Here is a 27098-nt window from a genome sequence, read left to right as displayed (position 1 = left end):
TGGAGAGCTAGATTCCTTATAGGTGGTTGAAAAAAGTAAATACAGTATGAACCCACTGTATACAGGTTAGAGAAGGAGCTGGAAGACATATTCTTACATATTAACTAGCTGCCAGTTTTCCTTCTACCTATCTGTAGTTTAAAATTTTCCTGTCATTAACATGAGTTATTTTTCTCAAAAGAAAAAAGAAATTCTCTCTCTCTCTCTCTCTCTCTGCCCCTCTCCTGCTCTGGTGCTCTCTTTCTCTCTTTCAAAATAAATCAACATTAAAATAAGGAACTATAGGGCGCCTGGGTGACTCAGTTGTTAACCATCTGACTTTGGCTCAGATCATGATCTTATGGTTTATGAGTTTGAGTCCCACATGAGGTGAGATTGAGCCCCACTTCAGGCGACCTCGAGCCCCACTTTGGGTGAACATGAGCCCCACTCTGGGTAAGCCCTGCTTCTCTCTCTCTACCGCTTGTGGGATTCTCTCCCTCTCTCCCTCTCTCTCTCTGCCCCTTGCCTTCTCTCTCTCTCTCTCTCTCTCTCTCTCTCAAAAAAAAAAAAAAAAAAAAAAGAGAAGGAAGGAAGGAAGGAAGGAAAGAAAGAAAGAAAGAAAAAAAGAAAGAAAGAAAGAAAGAAAGATACCACTGATAAGGAAGGGAGTCCTAGCAATTCAATAAAATATTCAAACATTTAAAAAAAAAAGAGCTATATAACAAATCCTATTGTTGGCTATTTAAGTAATTGTGACTTTTACGAATATAAAACAGTGCAGAGCAGGAATAACTGGCTGAAAATAGTTAAAAATTATAAAGCACAAAAAGTAGACTCCATCTCTAAATTCTGAAAAAAGGATAAAATTGCTGAAAGATGTTTAAGAGGGTGATAAAATTGCTGCAGTGTTCAGCAGCATGGTTTCTATTCAAAAAGCAAGGACTTAATCATTCTCATCCCCCTTTTCCAATAATAGTTCATCAAGTTGACCAAATTACTGCATTTTAGAAACTTGTAAACTTATCTTTTTAAGTACCTTCGACACCAGTCATCTGCACCGGGGTGGGAGGTACAGATAAGAATCTCATCCCATTGTTACCTCTGAGTTTGTGGGGTGGACATAATGCTGAGAGATGTGGGCAGGCAAGGTCATGTGCCCATAGAAGCACTTGACCTTGATTGCTGACCCAGAAGCAAGGTGGGGTGTGGGCTGCTACTTCAATGTTGAAAACATCAACTCTATTCATTCGAATGGCTTTTCTATTTACTATATTTTAAGTTACAACAGACTATTATCTCTTCTATAAAAGAAAACTGGAGGGGTGCCTGGCTGGCTCAGTTGCAACTCTTGATCTCGGGGTTGTGAGTTCGAGTTGGGTGTAGAGATTACTTAAAATAAAATCTTAAAAAAAAAAAAGAAAGAAAATGAAAGAAAACCATAAAAGTCTCTTTTGTCTAGCAACTGCAGATGTTCCCAGATTTGTTGTCATCTGCCCAGCACTCTCTGTGGCCTTAATCCTATGTCCAGCTGTACCCACTTTGCCTACCCTAACCTGGGAATAATCCAGCCTCTCATCTTGTCTGCAGGACTTCAGAGCTATTGAGCTCTACTGGGACAAAAGAAAATTAGTACCACACAGAGATGTGGTTTCCAACTCAGCCAGCTCTTTGCCAGTCCTTTTATTCACACCTAGCCAGACACTAATGCCATTCCCAATGGTGGCTTGTTTCCTGCTTGTCTAGCTCTCCTCAAATTGTCCACCCCACTGCTGTCTTTATCTCCAATGACCTTAACTTCTACTGTCTTGGGACAATGAAGCATATCAGGTTCTCAGCTCCTCTCTTTTTTGTTTCTAAAAGGATCCACATGGCATTTCTAAGATGAATCCTCCTAGGCGCCCCTGCCCCCTTGACTCTTCCAGGATCCAGGACAATAAATTACCTTCTTTCTCTGATTTTCTAATCCTTCCTTTGTGTGTTTCCTTTCCTCTACCCTGCACACATAATTCTTTCCTATTCTAGGCAGGTGCTCTAACCTTCACTTTCTCTTCCCTGGCAGCTCCCATCCTGCACTTTATAAACAAACTTCTTGAAAGTAGCCTACATACTGTGCCTCCATTTCCTCAGTTTCTTTTATTCCCCACCAAATGTAGGTTCTACCCCCATCATTCTACCAAAGTGGCTCTTGCTAAGGTCACCAGCAGCTTCTTAATTGTCAAATTATTAAATGAAATCTTCACTGATGTACCTCTGATATGTGATCAGTTTCTATAACTACCCCCCCTTTTTATTGTTTATTTCTTTTCAGGGAGAGAGAGAGAGAGAGAGAGCAGGAAAGGCGCAGAGAGAGAGAGGGAGAGGGAGAATCCATATTGTTAGCACAGAGCCCAAAGTGGGGCTTGATTCCACCAACTGTGAGATCATGACCTGAGCCGAAATCAAGAGTCAGGCTGTTAATGGAGCCACCAAGGCACATGTATAACTCCTCCTTAAATCTCTGTGGTTTCTTTGGCATTTCTTGTCCCCTGATGCTTTCTACTGTCTCCTCTGACCTCTCTTCATCTAACCAATCCTTCAGTACTCGTGATATTGACCCGTCCTTGACCCAGCTTCTCAACCTTTCTACCTTGGCTTTCTTCCATGAGCTTTTTAGTGACAAGGGGTTTGGGCCAGTGGCTGCCCAGCAGAGTTCTGTAGAGCTAGATACCATCAGTCTCTTTGATTTCTAACACAGAGCCTTGACACAGAGGAGTAAATTTCTAATAATGGAAATTCGCCATTGAACCTTTGGTGGATTGGATGAGGTAAGTCTTCTAAGTGTCTGATATTCAACTATAGGAGGCCATCCCCTTCCCTGCTCAAGGACTCAACCAACATGGGGGACATAAGAGCTGTCACTCCTGAAGGCTGTATGCCCACAGGGCTGCTTCATGTTACGGTCCAGACTCTTCTATGTTGGCACATGTAGCTGTAATTCATTCATCTTCATTGCTCTGTTATTCCACCATGTGGATATACTGCTATATCTATTCTCCTGATGAACATTAAGATTATTCCTAGCTTTTTATATTCCCACAATGCCCTGTAACACTCTCATATGGGTCCCCTGTACATATGTGCAGACTTTCTCTAGTATGTGTGTATCTTGGATTTTACTAGTGGGTGGGATGCGAAGTTGCTTTCCAAAGATTGTACCAATGTGCACTCCTACTGGTTTGCATAATAGTCCCCAACATTTTAAACCAAAGGTAAAGGTGAAAGCTCCACCTTGACTTTTCCTTGCTCCCAGGCATCTCCCTGCTGCTAGAACATTCCACATGGTTATGTGGGTACCACACCAGACCCTAGTGTCTGCTTTCCATCTTTGCCTGGGCCCTCAGTGCTGTTGGGCTGTCTTCTTGCTTAAGCCCTGCTGGGAGAAGTCCCCATGCTCCACACTGAAGCTATTTCCAACTTTTTCAGGATTAGAACTTTCTCCTATGAGTGCCTGTTGCCAGAGCTAGCTTTGTAATTTGTAGGAAGTGGGGCCCCTTGCTTAAAAAGCAGGAATTGTCTTTTTCTTCTTCTCCTCCTCCTCCTCCTCCTTCTCCTTTTCCTTCTTGTCTTGACCTGTAGTGGTGTTTTTATTTTTTTAATTTTTTAAAGTTTATTTATTTATTTTGAGAGAGAGAGAATGAGTGAGTACAAGGGAGGGGCAGAGAGAGAGGGAGGGAGAGAGAAAGAGAATCCCAAGCAGGCTCCTCACTGAGAGTGAGGACCCTGATGTGGGGCTCAAACCCACGAACCACGAGATCATGCCCTGAGCCGAAATCAAAAGTCAGATGCCCAACCAACTGAGCCACCCAGGTGCCCCATGTAGCAGTGTTTTTAATTTGTTGTTTAATGTTGCACTTCCTCAGGCACAAGGGTGACTCACAGTTGCATATGTAGACCCTCATAGTGCCTAGGCCCTTGCCCTGTGATGCGGCACACACACCCAACCATGATCCTCCCTTCCAGGGCTGGTGCGGCCACTGGGTGGGGACAGTGGGCAGACAGCAGAGAACCTGTCCCAGGAAGGGTGGCCACAGGGGAATCGAGGTGCCCTCCCATTGGTGCATGCTCTCTTGTCGCATTGGACTTCGTTTACAAAGCATGAGCTCAAAAATAAAATTATTAAGGACTTTGAGGTAGCCACTATAGAGTATTAAATCCTGAGTGGAGAGCCAAGCACAACTGCACTGTCGCTTATCCATGAAGCCAGCCCTACGTGCCACACCCCTCAGACCCAGCTGCCAAGATCTGCTTGCCTGCCATATTCTGGATTAGCTGGAGAACTCACTGTGAGTGTGTTGAATTTTATTGGCACAGGCATCATGGTTTTTGCAAAAAGATCCCCAAATTGTCAAGTTTGGAGTTTGCATTCTTCCTTTTGCCCCAACGCCTTCAGTCACTTAACTTAATTCTTCTCTTGTTTTTCTTTGTTTTAATAATGTAACAGTATTTTTATTCACTAAGGTTAAGTCTTCAAGTACCAAAATAATGTTTAAAATTATTTGGGTGTAACTGGATTGCTCAGTCAGCTAAGCATCCAACTCTTGATTTTGGCTGAGGTCATGATCTCACAGTTCATGGGATTGAGCCCTGCATCGGGCTCTGTGCTGGCAGCATGGGGCCTGCTTGGTATTCTCCCCCCCCTCTCTGCCTACCCCCACCTCAAAATAAATAAATAAACCTTAAAAAATAAATTAAAAAAACTATTTGATGGAAAAGCATGGAAACTCCCTCTAGAGACTAAGCCAGCTACAGCTCTATTTGGCTAATACAATGTGTGGCTCTTTGTCTAATCTTGTGAAATACAAAGTCGACATGATAATCACCAGTAAAAGTAAGGCAATTTTGATTAACACAACTATACTCCACCAGAAATAATAATAAGGCATGATGAGAAATAGTGTAAAAGCTAGTTTTGCAATATTTCTAAACAAATTTGTTTTTAAAATTGTAAGACTATTTTCTCAACAAATATTGAGAATAGAAATATTAATTTCATATTCTGTTCATATGAGTATAAGCATTCTCAACGTGATCTAAAATTGGATTTGGGTCAGAATAGAAAATTTGAAGAGTTATTTGGGCAGGGTGCTTGGGTGGCTCAGTCGGTTAAACATCGGGCTCTTGATCTCAGGTCAGGACATGATCTCACAGTTTGTGAGTTGAGCCCCATGTCAGTCTCTGCTGGGATTCTGTCTCTCCTTCTCTTTGCCCCTCCCCTGCTTGTTCTCTCTCTCTCAATAAAAAAATTAAACTTAAAAAAAAGTTATTTGGACTAACAGTTTTTTGCTATTCCTGTCCACTGAAATTTTCCAAAATACTGGGGTCTTTTACGGCTACCAGTAGAGTTTGCTTAAAAAAAAATGTAAAGGAAGCAACTGGGAACACCCACATGTTTGTTTATTCATAACGTAGCCACGCATTTTTATAGTCATTTCTTAACTGATTCACCCAGAATCTGGGGGTCAGGTTCTGAATTTGTCTTATGATAAACAAAGCAGCAGAGCCGCAGCTCGCCCTGCCTGAGGGAAGGTGGCTGTGAGGTTAGAAGAAAAGCAAGGAGGGAAATTACATTTCTATGACACTTGTTTAACACATCTCCTTATTTAATGCTCACAACCGAGCCACTTGCAGGTGGAGAAACTGAGGCACAGAGCAGGGCAGTCACTCAGTCGAGGCCCCGGTGTGGAGAAGCCCTAGAGGCTGTCAGTTCAAACTACTGTCTCCCCCAAGAACAGCAGGGAGTCTGGCAGTGCTGAGCCCAGTGGTCTGGGGGCAGAAACTGTGTTCTCTGAGTCTGGTTCTCCTTTCTCTGTTCTCCTTTCAGCTAGCCATCCTTGGTCACTTAGGGCCACACGGCTAGAATTGGCTGCTTCCAGAGGAAGGCCCCTGAGTGCTCTGTGCTGGCTGAGCCTTCCACAAGCCACAGAGATTTAGAGGAAGTTCAGTTTCTCGGATGGGGGGAGGTGAATGGCCCAGACAGCCTTTACCCAGAGCTCAGCCTGTGCAGAGCAAGCCATGCTCAGTGGGCAGGATTGCCCCAGGTAGCCTGACACAGGGCAGAAGGCTTTTACAGATCCGGAACTGAGGCCAGGAGAGAAGTGATCTGTCCAGGATCCTGCAGTAAACTGGCAGAGCCTGGCTCAGCGCTAGGCCGCTCTCCGTCTTCACCTTGGTTAGCCTGTGCCATGCAGCTGCAGGTGGTTGTGGATGGCACTTGTAGGACTGGTGGGTGCTGGCATCGCCTTGTCATTCTCACTTATTAGGAGCCTTGGAGCCACATTCTCCTTGGGAGTTGATGACATGTTTCTGAAATCAAATTAACTCTTTGATATCTGAGATCCGGAATCTGGAATCGTTACATGTCTCATGTCTTGTCCCAACTCTGCTCCGGATTTTGGGTGACGAACAGATGGGAGCAGTTAATCTGAAATTCCTCAGGGCAAGATTTACTAACTGTATCTTTGTGACCTGCAGGAAGTAAGGAAGTCTTCTGAAGTGCTATACCCACAGTGTGCCATGCCCCGGGGAGAATGTAGCTCAGGCTGTAAGGTGAGCAAGGTAGCACTCTATTCAGAGCACCCAACAGGCTTCTTTACCCCAAGTGTGGAGCTGTCTTGGTCACTGTGGCTCTTCTTCCTGCTGGCCTGTCCCATCTGTCTTCTTTGCTTTGCTAGACCTTTAGGGGCCAGCAGTATAACTCTGAGATGCCTTGGGACAAGAGCACAGAAAGCCCAGATGAGAAAGATGCCCAATTTGATAGTTGTCCCCAGCTGAGTTCCCTGCAGTCTCTTAGGTTCCTGGCCTCAAGCCCCACTTAGTGACTCTTGACACCTCTCACCTCAGCTCCTGGGGTCTCCAGGAGGCTTCCCAAATTCAGTCATGAGTGCCCCCCAACTCTGTCTCTTGAATCTTGAGGTAGACCTGCCTCCACCCCATGCCTGTTCAGGTGTCCTTGGTCCCCTCCCCATTCAGCTCCTGAGTGACCCCTAATTTCGTAACAAAAGTCCCTGTACTTTGCTCTCTTCCCTAGAGCCACACCATCATTGATCTTTCTTGACCAACTCCCATCAACTAGAGTTAAGAAAGCCTTGTGGGGCACAACCAGCTACTTTGATAGTTTGGCAGGTGAGTGTGGGGTGGGAGTCAGAGCTGCATCAGATAGGAGCCATAATAGCAGGAGGATGAGGAGGGTGGGTGAACTGGTGCTACCCAGGAGGCAGGCCATGGAAGTCCAAGTCTGATGTGTAGTTCACAAGGCAAGCTCTAATTGGGCACAGGCCAAGAAGGCCAAAGTCTCGGGAAGGGGGATGGGAGGCAAGTGGTGAGTGAAAAGCAGAGCCTGGAGGCCAGTTGCAGCAATTAAGTGTTTCTGGTTCTCGTGCATCTCAGCAGAAAATGTGTGGGAGATGTAGCCATGGTCTATAGTCCTGACTATCGTGTGCTGCTTGCATTGTCAGGCCCACCTTCTGAACTTCTCTGCTCACTTGTGTACTCCTCACTACATCCCTGAAAGCCCAGCCTTTGCTCCCAGCCCACATTGCTGGCCCTCTGGCCCAAGGCTAGTACAGGAGCTGCCCTGCTAAGGCCAAGAGCGGTACATCAAGCCTTCGGGAGAAGCTCTGGTGGGGGCCCTCACTCTCTTTAGACTCCTTGGCACCCAGCCAGCCTTGGCCACTTGCTAAATCCTACCAGAATTCTCACTCACTCACTCACTCACTCACAGATATACTCCCCATACACATCTCTTTGCTTTTGGCTGAGGTGTCGACGGCTTCTTCCTGTATCTGGCCTTGCCCTATCCTGTCCTGAGTTCTTTCTCCCTTCACTCAGGGATGGGATTTTGGAGTTCTACCTGGGCTGCTTCTGGTATCCAACCTGGTCAGCCCTGTTCATGACCTCTCAGGGCTAATGTTACAGGGCTGAGGCTGTGAGAACCATGAGGGCAGGGGCCTCATCCATCTGAATGAGGCTGAATCCACAGTAACATCACATAATAAGGGCCCAGTAAATATTTGATCAGGGGCCTGAGTTCCTAATCAGGTCAGGTCCCTGATGCCCCCTCCACCCTGTGCTGCATAGATGTACATCTGTGTGTGGTACACATTAAAGGCCAGGTACTGGGGCACTGAGACAGATAGCAGAGCCCTGTGTCCTTGCACACATGACTACAGTTGGCTTTAGTTCCCTCTTGTTCACACCCTTATTTCTCTGAATGCCAGCAGGGACCAAAGCTCCCCTGAGAAGACCGTATTCTGTTACAACACAAATGGGAAACGTGCTGTGCCAATGTGAGCCCTGGACAAGTGCTTGGTTAGAAGAGAGGCCTTCTAGTTTTGCCTTGCCTATTGGGATGGCCATTCTGGGCACATGATTTTAATTAAAATTCATCAGACTTTGCCTGGTTATCTGGCCAGGTGGTGAGTTGTTAGCTAGTGTCTCTTGGGTGAGAGATCTAGAAAGCAAGCTTTCCCCGCCATTCGGATGGCTGAGCTCAGTCAGGAATGTGTGGGAGGATGGGGAGTGATCCCAGGTTCTGAGCCTACAGAGACAGTGAGCTGAGGAGAGAACATGGATGTGGGCCTGAGCCAGAGAACAGAGCAAGGCCTGTGGCATCCACAAAGGTCACTGGAGCACTGATAGTGACCCAGAGAGAAAGCTCAGACTGTCTGCCATGCACAGCCCCTTGTCCCTGCAGCCTGGCCCTTGTCACAATCAAGGTGAACTTCCTAAGGAAATGGAACCACATTAGAACCCAGCGGGGAGAGGATGACTGTCACTGGAAGAGTCACCCTGCTTCTCAGGCATGCCTGAAAATCTACCTGTAGGCAGTTTCTGGAAACCAGATCATTTTGTGGATGCTGGTGATGGAGTGTGTGATTTAAAGGAACACCCAGAACGTCTGTCCATCAGGTGTCTAATTCCTTTGTCATTGTAACTTTGTGATATAATAAGAAATAGATATTTGGTCTTTGTCACTGGTTCCTAGCACAGAGCTTCTCAAATCCTTGCAGCTTCCTGAGTGATAGAGGTGAGAGGGGTATTTTTTGTTACTCCTATAAGCCCTTGCAACCATATCTGAATTTATGTTGATGAGATGGTTCTTGGGGAATGGGGGTTGGTTTCCAGAGGAACCAGCATGTGATTAGAGCTTTGGAAACTTCAGTCCCTGCCCTGCACCCTCCCCCATCTCTGGGGAGGAGAAAGTGGCTGGGGATTGACTTAAACATCAACAACCAATGATTTAATCAATTTGTGCCTTTGCAAAGGAGCCTCCATAAAATCTGTGAATGAAGGGAGGATCAGAGAGCTTCTGGGTTGGTGAACACACTGAGGCGCTAGGAGAGTGGTGCACCCAGAGAGGGCATGGGACCTCCATACCCTTTCCCCAGACCTTGCTCTATGCAACTCTTCCATTTGGCTTTTCCCAAGTTGTGACCTTTATAATACACTGGGAACAGTGAAGTGTTTCCCTGAGTTCTGTGAGCCATGTAGCAAATTATTGAACCTGAAAAGGGGCTCATGGGAACCTTTGATTTATAGCCAAGTTGGACAGAAGTGTGGGTTACCTGGGCACCCACTACTTTCAGTTGGCATCTGAAGTATATGCAATCTTGTGAGCCTGAGCCCTTAACCTGCAGGGTCTGCACTAACTCTGGGTAGTTAGTGTCAGAATTGCCTAAGGTGAGGGGAAAACCCACACATTTGGTATCAGAAGTGTTGTGAGTAGAGGAAACAGTTTTTCCTTTAGTCATGTGAGTAGTAACCCTAACACGTAAGTCCATTTTAGGGTTGGATTTTTTTTAGAAACATTTTTTTTTATGTTTATTTATTTTTGAGAGAGAGAGACAGAGCACGAGCAGGGGAGGGGCAGAGAGAGGGGGACATAGAATCCAAAGCAGGCTCCAGGCTCTGAACTGTCAGCACAGAGCCTGACGTGGGGTTCAAACCCATGGACCGCGAGATCATGACCTGAGCCGAAGTTGGATGCTTAACCAACTGAGCCACTCAGGTGCCCCTGGTTGGATATTTATGAATCCAGCTTTCTTTTAGTAAGGCTCATGCTATCAAGGAAAACACACAGAGGTTGAGGGCCGGTCACACATGTTGGCAGGACTGCCAACAGGGTGGAGGATTGCATTCTTAGCCTAGTTGAATGCCATAGAAATTAACTCCCTCGTATAGAGTCAAGTGTTTAGCCCTCAGGAGTCAGTACCTCAAGAGACTTCAATCAGGTCAGCGTAGGAAAGATTGGAATCTAGGTTTAGCCAGTTGCTGCAGGAGCACCTTGCACATAGCTTTGGCTTTCTGGCTCCAGAATTTGACGAGTCACTGTAGGTTATATAATGACCATCTTGTCTGACAGCCCCAACCTGAAGGGTAAGCCTGGGTAGTTCAGTTCCTTCAAGAGCCAAGCATGGCTCAGCACCTCCCCTCTTCCTTATCCAGCTCTGCAGCAATGTTGGGACTATTTCCAGAGTCAGTTGTTGCACATTCCACAAATAAGGCAGGAATGACAGTGGCGTACATGTCCCGTGGTTGGGTAGATTCCTCCAGGAGCCAAATGTAATCACCACTGGCCTTCTGCTGCTGCCCAAGGAGTCTCCTCCATCATATGATGTCACCCTCTTCCTCTACAGGAGACTTGACACAGAAGATACAGCCCTTTCCCTTGAGAACCCTAGAACAAGTGAGAGAGGTATGGATGAGTAGGTGAAGAGTGACTGGTCTCCACCAAGGGGCCAAGTGTGGACACCTTCTTCCCCCTCTTTTGAACAGTTTTATTGAAACATAACTTATGTACAGTAAACTGCATATATTTAAAGCATACAATTTGATGAGTTTGACATATGTCTATCCCTGTGAAACCATTACCACAGTCAAGACAAGGAATGTATTCATCACTCATTTTCCTGTGCCCCTTTGAAATCCTTCATCCCTGTCCTTCCTGTCCCACTTAGCCAACCACTGATCTGCTATCAGCCACTGTAGATCAGTTTACATTTTCCAGAATTGTATATATGTGGAATCATAGTAGGTGCACTTTGTCTGCCTTATTTCATAGCTTCATTATTTTAGTGTTCATCCATGTCATTACATGTATAAATAGTTTCTTTTTATTGCTGTGTAGTGGTCTATTGTGTGGATATACCACAGTTTGTTTATCCATATCCAATTGTGGATGGACAATTGAGTTGTTTCTGGTTTCGGGCTACCACAAATATAACTTCTATGAATGTTCATGTACAAGTGTTTGAGTGAATGTGCGTTTTTATTTTTCTTGGGTAATTACCTAGGAGTGGAATGGCTGCGTCATATGGTGTATGTACATTTTAAATTTTTAAAAAACTGCCAAACTGGGGCACCTGGGTGGATTAGTCAGTTAGGCATCTGAATCTTGGTTTCAGCTCAGATCATGATGTCCCAGTTCGTGGGTTTGAGCCCCATGTCGTGTTCCGAGCTGACAGTGTAGAGCCTGCTTGGGATTTTCTCTCTCTCTCTCTCTTTCAAAATAAATAAATAAACGTAAAAACCTGCCAAACTGTTTTCCAAAGTGGTTGAATCATTTTATATTTCTACCAGCAATTTCTATGAGAGTTATAGTTGGCCCATATCCTTGACAACACTTGGTATGATAAGTCTTTTTAATTTTAGCCATTTTAGTGGGTGTGTAGTAGTATCTCATTATGCTTTTAATTTACATATCCCTAATAACTATGATGTTGAGCATCTTTCCATGTGTTTACTTGCCATTTATATATTTTCTCTGGTAAAGTGTTTCTTCAAATTTTTCCCACTTTTAAAGTTGGGGTGTTCATATTAATATAATATATAAAATAATTATAATTTATATTATATGATACGTTATGATACATTAAAATATGTTACATATTATAATGTTACATATTATATAAAATTATATATATTATAAATATTTATAAACTATCCACCAAAAGGCTTGTATTTCAAATATATATTCAAATATGTTATATTTCCCCCTTGGAGTTTATTGACAAGTTCCGTGATGAAGTGGCACAAGGTGACAACTATGTTGAAATATCAATGAAAAGACTAATGTTTATATTTGTTTATAGATGGATGTATGCTTTGCAAATATTTTCTCCTAGTCTTTGGCTTACCTTTTCATTTTTGTAGCAGTGTATTTTGAAGTACAAAAGTTTAAAATCTCGGTGAAGATTTTTAGATCAATATATTGATTTTTATCTTTTTTTTAATGTTTATTTATTTTTGAGACAGAGAGAGACAGAGCATGAACGGGGGAGGGTCAGAGAGAGAGGGAGACACAGAATCTGAAACAGGCTCCAGGCTCTGAGCTCTCAGCACAGAGCCCGACGCAGGGCTCGAACTCACAGACCATGAGATCATGACCTGAGCCAAAGTCGGATGCTTAGCCAACTGAGCCACCCAGGCGCCCCTTGATTTTTATCTTTTAAAGCCTGTGCTATCGTGTACTGTGTAGGAAATCTTTGCCAAATCCAAGGCCATCAAGAATTTCTCCTATATTTTCTTCTACTCATTTTGTAGTTTTTGTTCTTACCTTTAAGTCAGTGATCCATTTTAATTTTTGTATCTGATGTGAGGTAAGAATCTAGGTTCATTTTCTTTCAAGATTCCTAGTGCTCTGGGTCAGTACTGTCTTCTCCCCACCACACCTCCATCTCTACCTCTTCATGAAGCCACCATCCTGTTCCAGTCTCTGATGTCCCATAAACTATTCAGCCTCTGACTTCTTGCTGGACACTCAAGCACTTGATGGGGATCGTGCTTTGGATGCTCTGGTGTTTCTCTCTGGCATTGGTCATGGAGGCAAAGACCAGACGACATCCTTTTGAGGCCATTCTGCGCTTGATGGTCATGTGGTTCTGGTGATAATTTGCCTTCCGTGACATCTGTTTCCTGTAGTGACAGCCAAAGGATCTGGAACTCCCCAGTGGGAGAGACAACCACTCTTAGGGTTCTAAAAACCAACTGGAATCTCAACCTGCCTGACATCCTTGTTGGCACTTGCAACAACCCACGTGTATGGAAGGGAGGCAGTCTTTCTGAGTGGGACCAGCTGTTGTTGTTATCATCATACCAGGAGTGAGCAAACTGAGGTTTCATAAGATTCAGTGACCTGTCCAAGATCACTCAACTGGCTCATCACATAGTGCCTTAATCCCTGGGTCCACAAAGGACCCAGGCTCCCAGGCCAGCAGTTTCCACTCTATAAATGTGGCAAGTTGCGTGTGGGATTTTCCTGCCAAAAGGACAAACTAGTCCCGTGTTCTTTTATGGTTTCAAAGAAAAGGAACTTCAATGGGTGAAAGGTTTTAAAGAGCATACTTAATTAGGTCTTGGGTGTAAGTTGAAGAACTAGGTTTGGGAGAGGCTGGTTTTCCCTTTGTGAGATGGGTCTGGGCTTTATTTTTTCTTCTGCCCTTTGTTGGGTTCAGAAAGGAAGTGCTCCTGTAGGGTTCAGGGCTCAGCACATAGCACTGAGACTGTGGAGGAAAGAAAGTAGGGGCTACCTGATGTATATTCCCTTCAGTCCTGCACTCATCAGGCCCTCCACAATGCCTCACTGTCCCCATGAAGACCCAATCTCAGCCTGGTGTCATCAGCCTGGCCCATTTCCAACCTCAGCTTCTTTTACCTGGCTCTTTCATCTAGCCTCCGTCCACCCAGACAGGCTGGTGGCCTCAGGGACATCCATACCCTTTACCTGGTGTGCACTTTTCTCATCCCTCAGTTTTGTGTACACGAGTACCCCCTGCACTTGGTCCCTCTTGAGCCAGCTTGCATTTCAGTTTCTGTCAGCTGGTTGGGCCTGCTCCTGCCTTGGCACCTTCAGATGTACTAACCCTGTGTCCAAGGCTCAGTCTTGCAGAACCTCTTCCCCTGTGGCCTGAAACTGGTAATTAGGCCTCATCCCATTTCCGTGTTCATAGCTTTTCCACGGGACTTATCTCTCCACCTAGATTGTCAGCTCCTTCTGGACACGGACAGGTCTGTACCTTCCTCATTGCATCATAGCCCCTCAGCACCTTGTGTCATCCACACAGCACCGTATCTATATGGATTGCTTCAATTGGGTCTGAGTCTTGGCGGAATGGTGGGTGGTTTGCAGTGTATAGTTTTGTTATGAATTCTGGAAAGGAATTCTAAAACTCTGTGTGATGGTACAGAGATGCATACCACTGTCCAGGCTGGAGACTTGGGGTTAATAGAAGCCAGCGTTCACCTCTGAAGGCGAGAGGGGTAAGAAGGTCCACATAAGACAATTCCTAAATTCAGACCCAGCCTTTAGACCACCCAGGAGTGCCCATGCCCACAGAAACTTCCCTGTTGCTTCACACACAAGGAGAGCATGTGGCTGGGAGGGTTACACAGCACAGGCATGAATGCTGTACATGCCAAGATCCAGGAGAATGTGCCCTGGTCTCCCAAGCTGTGCTTGGGAAGGGGGAAGTTGTTAGATGGGCACAGAGTTTCAGCTTTGTAAGATGTAAAGAAGTTTGGAGATGAATGCTGGTGATGGTTATGTAACAGTGTGAATGTACTTTTAATGCCATGGAACTGGACACTTAAAAATGCCTAAGATGGGGGTGCCTGGGTGGCTCAGTCGATTAAGCGTCCAACTTTGGCTCACGTCAGTGAGTTCAGGCTGCCACGTCCGACTCTGCTGACAGCTCGGAGCCTGGAACCTTCTTCAGATTCTGTCTCCCTCTGTCTCTCTGCCCCTCTCCTACTTGTGCTCTGTCTCTCTCTCTTAAAATCAATATTAAAAAAATTTTTTTGAATGGCTAAGATGGTAAATTTTATGTTATGTGTATTTTACCACAACTGAAGAAAAACAAAACAAAACAACAACAACAACCTTGAAAGCTAGCTAGCTTAATGCTTAAAGGCATGGGACCTCTGAGTCAGACAAACAAAGCCAGGTTTGCTGCTTTTATAGTTGGGCAACCTTGGGCAAGTTAGTTCATTTCTCAAAGCCTCAGTTTCCTCATCAATGAAACTGGGATGATGTTAACACCAACTTGTGGAGTAGCTTTGAGGAATGAATGGAGGTATTGCTGCACCAGGCAGTTGTTAATGCGGTGTCTGAGTCTCTTGCCTCAGGGAGCCCAGCACTGCTGGGGGTTGTGGGAGAGGGCACCGGAAGGGGTAGGCTGTGAAGCCTGGTAGCGTTCAGATGTCTAAAGTGGACAAGTAGTGTGGGGGCTGTGTCAGGAGGCAGTGGGGGTCCCCTGGGGAGGGAGGGTGACTTTCCGCAGCCGTGCGGAGCAGGGAACAAAACCCGGCTCCATTACACACACACACACACACACACACACACACACACACACACACACACAATGCGATGTTGAATCCTCTATCCTATTTTGTGCTTTTTATTCTTCTTATCTTTTTTGTGTTTCTCTTATGGACTGATTTTTTTTTTTTTTAGTATTATTACTGTCTTTTTTTCTCCTCTACTAATTAGAAGTTACACTTGTGTTTCTTTTTCTTTTTCCTTTTAGTGGTTACCTTGAAATTACCACATGTATACTTACCAAGACCTAAAGTTAGCTAGTTACTTTACCTTCCTCTTTGGTAGTGCAGAACTTTAAAGCATCTTAACTCTGTTTTCCCCTTCATTATATGTTTTGTGCTTTAATTCTGTCTTGTTTTGCTATAACCTCACAAGACCTTGTAATTATCATTATAGTATAAGCCAACATTTGTTTAGTTTTACACACATATTTACTACTTTTTTGGCTCTTCACGTCTTCTTATATCTCAGATCTTCCATCTGGGATCATTTTCTTTCTGCCCAACATACATTCTTTACAATATCCTTTAATGAGAGTTCTCTGGTTACACATGCTCTCAGTTTTTGTTTGTCTGAAAATGTGTTTGCTTTGTGGTCATTCATGGAAGATGTTTTCCCTGGTTGAAGAATTCTGGGTTGTCTGGTCCCTTCCACCCCCAGCTTCTACTGTTGCCATTGACAAATGAGCTGTTGGTATAAGGTACGCTACTTTTTCTTTGCTATTCTCTCTCTCTCTCTCTCTCTCTGTCACTGTCTCTGTCTCTTATGTTTGTGTTCTGCAATTTACTATATGTGTTTCTTTATTTTCCTCTTCCTTTTTAAAATCCTGCTTGAATTTTCTTGTTATTCTTATCTCTGAATGACATCTCTTATCAGTTCTGAAAAATTCTAAGCCAGTATCTCTTCAAGAATTGCCAAGGGGCGCCTGGGTGGCGCAGTCGGTTAAGCGTCCGACTTCAGCCAGGTCACGATCTCGCGGTCCGTGAGTTCGAGCCCCGCGTCAGGCTCTGGGCTGATGGCTCAGAGCCTGGAGCCTGTTTCCGATTCTGTGTCTCCCTCTCTCTCTGCCCCTCACCCGTTCATGCTCTGTCTCTCTCTCTGTCCCAAAAATAAATAAACGTTGAAAAAAAAAAATTTTTAAGAATTGCCTCTCTCCAGGGGCGCCTGGGTGGCTCAGTTGGTTAAGCTTCTGACTTCCACTCAGGTCATGATCTCCTGACCTGTGAGTTCGAGCCCTGCATCCGGCTGTGTGCTGATGGCTCATAGCCTGGACCCTGCTTTGGATTCTGTGTCTCCCTCTCCCTCTGCCCCTTCCCTGCTCACACTCTGTCTCTCTCTCTCAAAAATAAATAAACATTTTTAAAAAATTAAAAAAAAGAATCGCCTCTCCAGTCTCTCTCTCCTTCTAGAGGAGAATCTTAGGCCATTCTTTTCCATGTCTCTGAGCCCTTCCTCTGTATTTTTTTCTTTTTTTTAATGCAAATGTTTATAACAGCATGCTTCTTAATAGCCAAAAAGTAGAAACAACCCAAATGTCCATCAACAGATGAATGGACAAATAAAAATGGCATATCCACACAATGCAACATTACCCAGCCATTGAAGGAATGAAGTATGGCTACAGCTACAAAAGGGATCAACTCTGAAAACTTTATGCCAAGTGAAAGAAACCAGACACAAAAGGCCACTTATTGTATGACTCCATTTATATGAAATATCCAGAATAGGCAAGTCCACAGAGACAATAGACCCGCAGGGTCTGGGGGTAGGAGAGAATGGGGAGTGATTATTAATGGTATAGAGTTTCTTTTTCAGGTAATGAAAATATTCTAAAATTAGGTAGTGGTGGTGGTTGCATAACTCTGTTAATACACTAAAGACTACTAAATTATTTATTTTATTTATTTAATTTTTTTTAAATGTTTATTTTTGAGAGAGAGAGATAGAGTGCAAGTGTGGAAGGGGCAGAGAGAGAGGGAGACACAGAATCCGAAGCAGGCTCCAGGCTCTGAGCTGTCAGCATAGAGTTACGGGGCTCCAACCCATGAACCGTGAGATCATGACCTGAGCCAAAGTCAGACACTTAACCAACTGAGCCACCCAGGTGCCTCTAAATTGTACATTTTAAAGGGATGAATTTTGCAGTATGTGGATTCCATATTTTCTGTCTTTTGGTCTCTCTCTGCTCATTCCTCTTGCTTTCTTTCTCATCCATCTGCCAGTTTGCAAATGGCCCCTTTAGCTAAATCTAATCTTCCACTGCATTTTAAAATTACAGTTATAGTATTTTCGTTTCTGGAAGTTCTGTTTGCTTCTTTCTCAGATCTGTTAGGTCATTCTTTATAATTTCCTATTTTTTGCAGATATTTCCAAACTTGTCCTCTATTTCATTAAACATATTAAATATGGTTGGTTTATAATCTGTGCTTGGCAATCCTGTCATTTGAAGGTGTAGGTTCATGTGGGCTATGTGCTGTCTTTTCTGGTTCTTGTTCATTGTTTCCTCATGTGCTTGGTTATTTCTAGCTTGTGTACCACTGAGTATATTGGAAAATTTATTAGTGGTGTTTGTTGAGGCTTAGGATGAAGATACCTTCCCCCAGGTAGGATTTACACATCCTTCTGCCAGGTGCCCCACAGTATTAGCAGTGCAGGAGTACTTTGAACTAAATTCATGACTTTGGGTTTTTTGAACCATCCCATTGATGTGAATTTGGGCTGCTACTCTGTGTGAAGGTCAGCTGATGGTGTAACTTCTCAGGAACAGCCTCTTCCCCTTCTTTTTCATTCCCTGGGTACCAGTTTTAGGGTACCAGTTTAATCTGGGAGTGTCTTTTGGTAGATTCCTTACTTGAGTCAGGTCCTGAGTTTTGACATTTATCCACATTGCCCCTCAAGGCCATTAAAACTGAGATTCAGATATGCCTATATTAGCAAGAGCCAGAAGGACTTCAGTTTTCCTTACTTCTCTAGGTTTTTGCCTCTCCTTCCATTTTGACCATATTCTTTTTTCTTTCTCCAGTTCTTCATTGTTCTCAAGAAGGCATTTTTCATGTTTCAGCCAGCATTTTTTGTTATTTTCAGCAACTATATTTCCTAAAACAGAAGTTGGCAGATCTTCTCATGCTATTTGACCTTACATAAGTCACTTCACTTCTCAGGAGAGGCACCTGACCAGCAGCTCTAGTGCTGGGGAGCATGAAGAGCCTCTCAGGAAGTCTGGACCATGGCCTCAGTAGTATCTCTGGAAGTGCCATTAGGCCTATTAGGATATTAGACTGCAGATGGTTTGGGGTGCCTTGGCTTACGAGCTGAACTTCTGGGAAAATCACTCCCCCTGGGTCTAGAAGGCTACTGGTGAGTGTCCTTTCCCAGAGGAACCGGCTTCCTGGGGCCAGGAGGCCAGGAGTGTCCATCCCCATCATGGGAAGCTGCAACAAGAGACTCCCCTGGGGGCTAAGCAAGCTCTTCCTAGAGTCACTTCTGACCTTTCTTCCCACTCCATTACAGCCCCCCACCTGGCCACCCCTGCCAGCCCAGCTCACAACAGTTCTCCCTGACACCAGAGGGTTTTGTGTTTCCAAGGTCACAGACACTGTTTTCTGTGGATAACGTTTTCTTCTTCTTCTTCTTTTTTTATAATTCTTTTTAATGTTTATTTATTTTTGAGAGACAGAGAGAGAGACATAGCTTGAGCAGGGGAGTGGCAGAGAGAGAGGGAGACACAGAGTCTGAAGCAGTCGTCAGGCTCCGAGCTGCCTGCACAGAGCCTGATGTGGGGCTTGAACCCGCGAACAGTGAGATCATGACCCAAGCTGAAGTCATACGCTTAACTGACTGAGCCACCCAGAAGCCCCAATAACATTTTCTTCTTAATAAGAGCTCCCAAAAGGGACACCTGGGTGGCTCAGTTGGTTCAGCATATGACTCTTCATTTTGGCTCAAGTTGTAATCCCAGGGTCATGGGATCAAACTCCACGTCGAGCCCTATGTCAGGCTCTGTGCTGAGTGTGGAGCCTGCTTAAGACTCTCTCTCTCTCTCTCTCTCTCTCTCTCTCTCTCTCTCTCTCTCTGTCTCCCTCTCCCTCTCCCTCTCCCTCAGCCCCTCTCCCCCACTCGCATGCACTCTCTCTCTCTAAAAAAAATAATAATAATAAAAATTAGAAAAAATAAGAGCTACCAAAACTCAGATGACACTGCAGTATCCTGTCCCTTCAGACCATTTGGTGTTGGTTAGGGAACCCCCTGTCCTTTCCTGAGCTTAACCTCAGTCATTCCTGTCCCTATGGCCCTTATATCAGTTCCCTGGGAGGTGAGGTCTGGACACGTCCACTCTGACAATGTTTATTGCACAGTCCCTGCCTGGAGAGACCTTTCTAGATTTCCATCAGGTGGGGTAGGCAGCAGTTTGGAAATCATTGTGCTGGCTATAGAGCAGCCCAGGTCTGGAAGAATGAGCAGTTCTATGATCCAAAATCATTATAGACTACATTGTATAAAGCAACCACTTTCTTATCAAATGCGGCACTTTATGCCGTTTTACTCATATGAATGTATAAAATAGACAGCTCTTTAAATAAGCTCAAACAGCTAAAAAAAAAAAAAAGAAGGTGCATGCCCTTACAAAATAGAATACGAGATTCAAATGCAGATAAAATACATCAATTAAGGAGCCCTAGTCAGTCCCTGGACTGCCGCAGTTTATACCCTTTAGAGAAAACAACTGTTCTCCAAAGGTTCAGCTACATCCTAATTATCCAGTGGGGAATCGGTGTGTCTTTGGAAGAAAACATTAACAAGGGCTTTTAGCATTAGCTATCTCCAAGAAATTCCCTGCAGAGACAGAGGGAGGAGAATTAGGCCAGTGCCAGACTCAGGCGCACATTCTTGTATCAAGAGGCCAATATTACTGCATCTTTTTTTTTTTTTTTAAATTTGGGGAATTTCTCTGGAATTCTTTGAATAGCAAAGTTTGTACTTCTTTTAAGGCACATCTTATCTCATATCTTAAGACATTTCTCTCAGATTTGCTAATCTTGTTTTCTTGGCCTGGGCTTCCCTTTCACCCTTTATCTGTCTGGCAAACCTCTTTTTATTACTCAGAGACTGTTGAAACAGCCCCTCCCCACAAAGCCTTCCCTGACCCTTGACACTCCCGGTAGAAAGACCAGCTCATCTAATTCTGCTGGAGAGTGAGATATGAATGATAATGACATAATCCAGATGCCGTTCCCACTTTGCTCCCACTACACCTGCTCTGGAACATCTTTGATCAGTTCATAGAGCACTCTGAATTGTGTTGTGTGGCCACTGTGCTGTGAGCCCTTTGCCCTTGCCCTCACTTTCGACATCCCTAAGCACTCTCACTGGACCTGGCTCTCAGGCTGTGAGGGTCAGTGAGTGTCTGAGTGCTGGCTGCAAGCCTCTATCTGGTAAGGTATTCATCTCTCTTCTTTGAGATACCTAGCACAGTGCTCCACATGCAGCAGGAACCTAAGAACATTTGTGGATTGAAAGAAAAGAAGTGAATTACAGATGCTTTGCCATCGAAGATGCTGAGGTGCCGAGAGTCTTAGCAACTTTTCTAAGCTAGAGTGTGTGGGCTTAAGAATGAGTTTGTAGGATCTCACTTTGGGATGCCAGCTTGACAAATTTTCAAACAATGTGACATTAGAAGGCCCATCTCCAAAAGAGGTGCCACAAGATACCTTCTAAGAGAGGCTGACCTTTAAGGAGCCCTTTGGTGGGAAGCCACTTACTTAACCAGCTGGGATGGGACCCAAGAGCAACAAGGTCATGGCTGGTTCTGCTCAAGAGTAAATAATGGGATCGGCCCCGGTGGTATCACTTGTATTTTGAAAGAAGAACTTCACTTATGATTATCTGCCTGTGGCATCAGAAAATAGTTTGATGATCATTGGACAAATGATGCATTTCTGACTTGGGTCCAGGCTTGTTACCCCGGGGCAGTGCCTCTGGCTCTTGGCTGTCCCTCCTCCTGAGTATGCTCCAGTGGTGCAGGGACTTTCAGCCCCTGGCACACACATGTGTCTCTAGTTACCAATCTAGATGCTTGTGGAAATACCCATCATTGCTGGGTATTTATTCTCCCAGATTTGATCCCGAAGACTGATTTCCTCTGGGCCGACTGTACTAGGCCCTGGCACTGTTCCCTGATTGATCAGGAAGAGTGGGAGCTCTCTTCCACCTGTGTAGCCCAGCTCCTAATAGGTTACAGCTGAATGGGAATGCCAAGGCTGCAGGGCTAAATGGAGAAAGGGTTGCCCCCACACAGTCATCCAGTCAGAAGGCTGCGTAGGACCCCCGAACACATGGAAGAAGAGGTGGCCAGGACTGCTGGGCAGTTACTCAAGTCATCAGGGCTCATGGGGTTCCTTTTGCAGTGTTTCTCTCTCTTACTGTGTCCAGGAGTCACTGAGGGGCCTGCTGCCCATTCCACCCCTCGGAGCTGTTAGCTGCAGATGGAGTCTCTGATGCCATTTTTCACCAGGCCTGGGGAATGGAGGCAAACAGTTGTTGGAATTTCCTGATGAGCCTTGGAGCAGAGTCCTCAGCTCCTTGTGTGGGGAATAAGGGGGCCCACCTTACCCAACCCCACCCATCTGAGGCTCTGGCTGAGTCCTAATAGTATAATCTCTTCTCTTTCTAGGGAAGCAGTCTGCCTCTCCTTGGAGGCTGTGCCTTCTGCCCTTCCTGGTTCTTCCCACCTCTTAGCTCCTGTTCTTCTGAATCTCTCATGCCCCACCCCATGCTGACCCACCCCACTTTCCTGGGCATATTAAATTCACTGAATAAAGCCTCACGGATGCCCATGGGCCTGGCACAGACAAGACAGGGATGTATGTGATGCTGTCGCTAGCCTCAAGGATCCCATAGTCTGCTGGGATGAACGGATGCTAACAGCAAATTGTGTACTTGGACTGTGGAGTACAGAGGAAGTTGCTGTTCACAGTGACCTGCTAGGGCTGGGAAGGCTTCTGTGGAGAGGGCACTACTGAGCAGGGCCTTGACAATGGAGTAGGAGTTTTCTGGGTGGTTGAGGCAGGAGACAGCCCTGCTGGCAGAGGGCACAGCGCGCACAAGTGTAGAATAGCATGGTACATTCAGGGAGCCACAACTGATTCATTGCCATACAAGAGAGATACAAGAGATGAGTCCGGAAAGGGTGACCAGGCTGCTAGAAAGGACTTGCAGACTGAGCTGGGTGCTCCTTATATCCTGAGGGCAACAGAAGACCACAATGGGGATACAGGGAGACTCTGCCCTTTCCTCTTCTTCTTTTTAAATAGCTTTATTGTTATAATTAATGTATATAAACTTTATTAAGTTATATATTATATATATAAACTGAACATACTTCAAGTATACAATATGGTGAGTTTTAACACATGTGTCCACCTGTAATACCATAACCACAATCAACATAATGAGTATATCCATCACTCCCAAAAGTTTCCTCATGTCCCTTTGTCATCCCTCCCTCCCATCCCCACTATCTGTAGTCAACCACCCATCTGTTGCCCTGTCACTGTAGATTAGTTGGCATTGTCTGAAATTTACATAAATGAACTCATCTAGTATGTAATATTTTTATTTGTTCTTCTTATCAGTCAGCATAATTGTTTTGAGATTCATCCATATTGTGTATATTAACAGTTAATTTCTTTTCATTGCTAAGTAGTATTCTATTGCATGAATGATACAACAATTTGGCTATCTCTTTACCTATCAATGGACATTTGGGTTGTTTCCACTTTCAGGCTACTACAAATTAAGTTGCTATGGATATTTGTGTACAAGTGTTTGTGTGAATATGTGCTTTTATTTCTCTTGGGTAAATCTCTAGGAATGAAATGGTCATGTCATATGACAGATGTATGGTTTTTTTTCATATTTTTCTTTTATTTTTCTACCTGAGTACTTCTACCTTTGAAAACCTCCATCTTGGGGCGCCTGGGTGGCGCAGTCGGTTGAGCGTCCGACTTCAGCCAGGTCACGATCTCGCGGTCCGTGAGTTCGAGCCCCGCGTCGGGCTCTGGGCTGATGGCTCAGAGCCTGGAGCCTGTTTCCGATGCTGTGTCTCCCTCTCTCTCTGCCCCTCCCCCGTTCATGCTCTGTCTCTCTCTGTCCCAAAAATAAATAAACTTTGAAAAAAAAATTAAAAAAAAAAAAAAAAGAAAGAAAACCTCCATCTTGTGTGTGTGTGCATGCACATGCACGCATTTATTTATTTTATTTTATTTTATTTTATTTCATTTTATTTTTTAAATTTACATCCAAATTAGTTAGAATATAGTGCAACAATGATTTCAGGAGTAGATTCCTCAGTGCCCCTTACCCATTTAGCCCATCCCCCCTCCCACAACCCCTCCAGTAACCCTCTCTTTGTTCTCCATATTTAAGAGTCTCTTATGTTTTGTCCCCCACCCTGTTTTTATATTATTTTTGTTTCCCTTCCCTTATGTTCATCTGTTTTGTCTCTTAAAGTTCTCATATGAGTGAAGTCATATGATATTTGTCTTTCTCTGACTGATTGATTTCACTTAGCATAATACCCTCCAGTTCCATCCATGTAGTTGCAAATAGCAAGATTTCATTCTTTTTGATTGCCGAGTAATACTCCATTGTATATATGTACCACATTTTCTTTATCCATTCATCCATTGATGGACATTTGGGCTCTTTCCATACTTTGGCTATTGTTGACAGTGCTGCTGTAAACATTGGGGTGCATGTGTCCCTTCGAAACAGCACACCTGCATCCCTTGGATAAATACCTAGTAGTGCAATTGCTGGGTCGTAGGGTAGTTCTATTTTTAGTTTTTTGAGGAATCTCCATACTGTTTTCCAGAGTGGCTGCACCAGCTTGTATTCCCATGACAGATATATGTTTAACTTTTATTTTACTTAAATTTTTAAAAAATGTTTATTTATTTTTGAGAGACAGAGACAGAGCATGAGCAGGGGAGGGGCAGAGAAGGAGACAAAGAATCTGAAGTAGGGTCCAGGCTCCGAGGTGTCCGCACAGAGCCCATTGTGGGGCTCAAACCCACAGAACTGTGAGATCATGATCTGAGCTGAAGTCAGCGCTCAACCAACTGAGCCACCCAGGTGCCCCATGTTTAACTTTTAAAGAAATTGCCAAACTGTGTTTTATATTCCCATACATATCTTTTTCTGACTGCCTACAGACTGCAGGATGAACCTTCAGGACTGAGTCTCCTTTGGATTTGCCCAGCTAGTGACTACAACTGAAGCCCTGAGACATGTACTCCTTGGGACCAGGAAAGGTGAGAAGGGCATCCTGAAAATCCTTCCTGAAGATGATAAGACTTGGCATCATTTCGAGAGGCTTATTTGTCATTGATACTGCCCCAGGAGCTGGGGGAATTGAGTGGCACCTGAGGATAATGAACTAAGGACACCTCTGGCTCAGAACTTGAGAAAATCCCTCTGGACCCAAAGAGGCCACAAGCCCACAGATTAAAGCCCAAATTCTACAGAAATGAATTTTTGTGTAAATAAATGATTTTAGCTTATGTTGGATTGGGGCCCCAACCACTTGTGGGAGTGGCCGTGGTCTCTGGGTCAGAGCCCTGTTCTAGGGAGGTGGCATCCCAGCCACACTGTTCTAGGAAGAGCCATAAAACTGAGGGTTCCAGAGCTCTGCAGACCTCCCAGGTGAAGGTTGCTAATCTAGGTACATTCCCCACAGATATGAGCTGTGGAGCAGTATCAAAGAGTAGAGAGCAAGACCAAGTCTGTGTCCTTCTGGCCACTGCTGGGGCCTGGCTTTTTTGGATGCTAATGTCTGTAGGGTGTGAGCCCTGCCAGAGTTTTGAGTGTGCTGTTCATTCATTCACATTCATTAGTGCCTCTTTGGAAGTAGAGATGACTCAGGCAAGTTGGGGTCAGGTTGTGAAATCTTCCAGTCTCTGCCAGACTTTTGAATGGATTTTATGGAAGGGGCATAACCTGGTGATTATATCAGGCTTACGTTTTAGAAAGGGGCCCTGGCAGCCAGTGTGGAGGATGGATTTGAGTGTGGCAGACCTCAGGTAGGGAGGTCATTAGGAAGAGGTAAGGGAAGATCTGAGTAGGCAGTGGCGGTGGGAGGACAAGGAACTTGGGACCAATGTGTGGTTGAGAAAGAGAAGAGTCAACACCACCTCACGGCTGTTAGCTCTCTTCTCTCATGACTTTAGTGACATTGCTGTCTCCCAGTTCCCACCAACCACGGACTGCATGAATAATAAATAAGCAGAGGGATGTTTGGAAGGATAGCGTGATGGCTGTGTGGCTCAGGAGTGAGCCAAGACATACATCTCTCCACACGTTTCCATCACCTCCTGCCTGAGCAGCCATCCTTCAGTGAGGTGAAGATGGGGACTTCAGGTGTCCTCCTGGTCCAGCAGGATGTCACTGACTCATGGCTGACAGCTGTCAGCATAGACTGACTCCTGGAAGCTCAGTTAGTCACCTGGGAAACAAGGGCACTGCAGTCCCTTCTTGTCCTAGATTCCTAAATTAGTGAAGGAGTCCCTGGAACCAAAGCTTTAAACCTCTAGGAAGGAAAGACCTCAGTTTCTCATGAAAACCCCATCCTTGGGGGTAGGAGGGGAGGGCAAGACAAGCCAGATCCTGGTAGGAAGGTCAAAGGTCTCAGTTTGATGCCTGTTAAGGAGTTGGGTCACAGCCGTGATCGCTGAGTGTCAATGTCATGTGATCTTTGTCTGGTTAAGCACAGTGAATACAGCACTGTCCAGACACATTTCTGTTGTTTTTTTTTTAATGTTTATTTATTTATTTTGAGAGAGAGAGAGAGAGAGAGAGCGAGCATGCAAGTGGGAGAAGGGCAGAGGGAGAGAAAGAGAGAGAGAATCCTAAGCAGGCCCCATGCTGTCAACACAGAGCATGATGTGGAGCTCAATCCCACAACTGTGGGATCATGCCCTGAGTCAAAATCAAGAGTCAGATGCTCAGCTGACTGAGACACCCAGGTGCCCTGCTTTTCTGTGGTTTTTAATGGCTTCGTGAAAGCTCCATCCACAGGGGACCGCAGAATGGCATTCACCATAACCAGAGTTCATCCCCAAAATAGTGTGCGGGGGCAGAGGGGGAAGGATGGAGGGGCTGTGGGCACAGGCCACTGGACTTGCATGATGTGGAGGAAAGAGCACTGCTGACATGTAGGAAAAGCCTAGCATCCTTGGTTCCAATCCCCTGTGCCCCCTCCCCTGGGCGACCACAAGAGAGAATCACTCCACCTGTCTGAGCTGATCTGGGCTCTGATCTCATGGCATGGTCTGCAAGTTGACATCTATGTCTGCATTCCCTCATTTTCAATCTGGGCCCCAAGAGGGTTGAGGTACCAGGTTTGAAAAGACAGATCATAGATGTTCACTCCTGCTTCTGCTCAGGCTGCAACTTGTTGGGAGTTGATGCCAAGTGTTGAAAGTGAGTGAATTGCTATATTTCTAAATCTAGGGCCCGGGCATTAGCTCTCAGCCTAGGTTCAGGGTTTTGATTTGGTCATGAGGAACATGATTGTGTGGTCATCTGCTTCTGGCCTGGGGGGTGCTCACAAACCTTTTGAATCACCTGGAATTTCAGTCTTAGTGTTTCAGAGCTGGGAGAGCACCGAGTGGCTTCCCCTCAACCCTTTGCTGTGAGAGGAAATAGAAGCCCTGAGAAGGTGGAAGAGCAGCTGAGGCCGAGCAGCAGAAATGGCCAAGCTTGTCCA

At 45.0% G+C, this 27098-nt stretch overlaps 1 long non-coding RNA gene across 1 annotated transcript in view; it reads left to right on the top strand.

The window, feature by feature from the left end:
* LOC115503377 overlaps positions 1-24947 on the top strand; it is a 39365-nt gene extending 14418 nt beyond the window's left edge. The window contains exon 3 of the long non-coding RNA XR_003965359.1: positions 24547-24947. This is a non-coding gene — a long non-coding RNA (uncharacterized LOC115503377). The remainder of the gene's footprint in view (positions 1-24546) is intronic.
* Positions 24948-27098: the final 2151 nt, after the last annotated feature.

The sequence above is a fragment of the Lynx canadensis genome, chromosome E2, assembly GCF_007474595.2.
Source record: "Lynx canadensis isolate LIC74 chromosome E2, mLynCan4.pri.v2, whole genome shotgun sequence".
NCBI lineage: Eukaryota > Metazoa > Chordata > Mammalia > Carnivora > Felidae > Lynx > Lynx canadensis.
Note: the sequence above shows the minus strand (reverse complement) of the source record. Positions and strands in the feature narration are given on the sequence as shown.